Source organism: Rousettus aegyptiacus, unplaced genomic scaffold (assembly GCF_014176215.1).
Source record: "Rousettus aegyptiacus isolate mRouAeg1 unplaced genomic scaffold, mRouAeg1.p scaffold_m13_p_1, whole genome shotgun sequence".
Taxonomy (NCBI): Eukaryota; Metazoa; Chordata; class Mammalia; order Chiroptera; family Pteropodidae; genus Rousettus; species Rousettus aegyptiacus.
This window is the reverse complement of record NW_023416284.1, coordinates 125,308,553-125,310,840: the sequence shown is the minus strand read 5'-3', so window position 1 is coordinate 125,310,840 and position 2,288 is coordinate 125,308,553. Positions and strand designations below refer to the sequence as shown.

At 33.8% G+C, this 2,288-nt stretch overlaps 1 pseudogene; it reads right to left on the bottom strand.

The window, feature by feature from the left end:
• Positions 1–1,805: 1,805 nt before the first annotated feature.
• LOC118604438 lies at positions 1,806–1,924 on the bottom strand (annotated as a pseudogene).
• Positions 1,925–2,288: the final 364 nt, after the last annotated feature.

Sequence of the window (2,288 nt, the reverse complement as noted above, 5' to 3'; positions counted from 1 at the left end):
CAATTGAAATTGTGAATGATTTCTGAAGAATAAGATCAATCCTATTGACAAATAATCCAGACTAGGAGAAAGCACAGGGAGTCTAACACAGTCGAATGAAACACCTTGGCTATGTTGGGAAAAGCTACAAGTTCAGTTAGTAGGCATGCAAAGTCTGGGAGAGCTGTGAAAGAGTAATCAGGAAAATTATTTAAAAATATGTCTGTAGGCTAACTAGACCAATTTGTCCCTTCACCACTTCCTCACAGAGTAACCAACAGCTGTGGCATTTCTTCCTTCGTTTAATCCAAAAAACTTTCCTAAAGAAACTAAATAGACTGCATGGAATGGGCTAACAATACAGTGTGATGTTTGTGACTTGAGATAGAAGCAGAGCTGACTTCCAAGTACATCGAAGTTCTATAATTATACAGAGAGAATGTAAAAGGAAAGACCTCTCATATGAGGAGAAAAACACTCTGAAGCACTCCATTCCCAGAGTAATATTCTTGTTATTTTGGCATTTGGGCAGCCTGCCTATTTACATTCAAGCCACACATCCTACAATGATGCCCACCAGTTGACGAGTCCTCACCTGTTTACACAGATAGGAAAGTAGTTTGCTCATTCCATGGAAAGGCCTTTTGGGGAAACAGATCTAGTTCTTCACAGAGAGGGTGTAACATACCCTAATTCATCAATCAAGTCCTTTATTCATGAATATGAATCACCAACTAAAGATTATCAAATAGTTTAAGAAAACCAACAACCTAATGTAAAGAAACAGGCTAAAGAAACAGAACAATTGATAACAGAAGAAAAAGAATTAGTTCAATGAACATAAGAGAACTTGAAAAATATTCTGATCATATTCTCAAAAAAACTGAATATTAAATACATTAATTTTTTAAGAAAATGAAAACCAGACTATTACTAAATATAAGCAAAAAGTTTTAGAACAAAAAATGTATTTCCTTAAAATTTGTAAATGAAATCAAACATACCAAATTAAAAATCTATTCTGAAATAGTTGATTAGTGGATAAAACATAGAACAAAAAAAGTAAGAAATATGAGAAGAATAGTAATAAGTAATTGGAAGTTATTCCAGGAGCTCTAACATGTTTCTAGCAGTTTTAGAAACACTGTGAGGAAAATTGAGATGTAGGAATGAATTAAACATTAGAAAAAGAAAATTAGTCCTAATCAAAAAAGGTGGGGCAAGTCTTCAGTCTGAAGGAATCAATCTGTATGTGATATTTCAGAACTCAAAGGATAATGAGAAAGTCGCAAAAGTTTGCAGAGAGCAGAAGAAACAGGTTGCCAGGGTGGTAAATGCTGCTTTAACAATAGGAGCCAAAGAAAACCAATGATTCCTGATTTTGAGGAGTCATGAGTTGACCTTTGAGCAAAGGAGGATTTATAAACAGTTTTATAACTAAATGAGATAAGTACTCACATTAGCATAAGTTAAAAGGCTACTAGAACTCTTGAGTAAAAAAAGAGCTGCTGGCACATCTGACCTGGGTCTTGAAGCACAAATAGGAGTTTATCTTAAATGTCAGAAAATCAGAAACAAACACAATAATAAGCCCACTTAAGGTGACGGAGAATCCTCATTTCTATTGCTTCTATATTCAAGTTTTCTCTTGTTTCGTTGTCATTACCATATTTATATTACATTCTTTCCACTGTAAACAGATCAGATATCTTTAATAAATAAAAACATTTAGTTTCTTAAATATGAAACACAAGCAAGTCGAAAGTTTTATATTTTGTAGAAGATTAAATAAAAGTAATTACAAATGATTCCTAATTATTTTTTAACACCTGTAGCACCTGGTTTTCCTAGGTGGTCTCCCATCCAAGTACTAACTAGGCCCAACTCTGTTTAGTTTCCAAGATCAGATGGAATCTGGCATGTTCAGAGTGGCATGGCCATACACTCAATGATTCTTAAATTTTTATGAGGGGGAATGCTTACTGTTATGCTGGAAACTTTAGTGCATAATGTTAATGATTTAATTACTTAGATGAGACGATATTATTACTGGAGTAATTGATCAACCAAGACTCCTCAACAAGGAATAAAATCTTTTCTAGATAAATCATTCAAACTATAAGGCTTTCTACTTAGGCCAAAACAAGAGAGAGAGATAAAGGGACATCTTGTATGAGAAGGATGAAGGAGACTGCAATGTAGCTGTGACAATTGTGGTAGCCTACCTTGTCATTCGAATGTTTATGAGAAAAGAGAAAACAAAATAATAAAACCTGAAAATGACATGGTGTGTTTTTCATTTTCAAGGA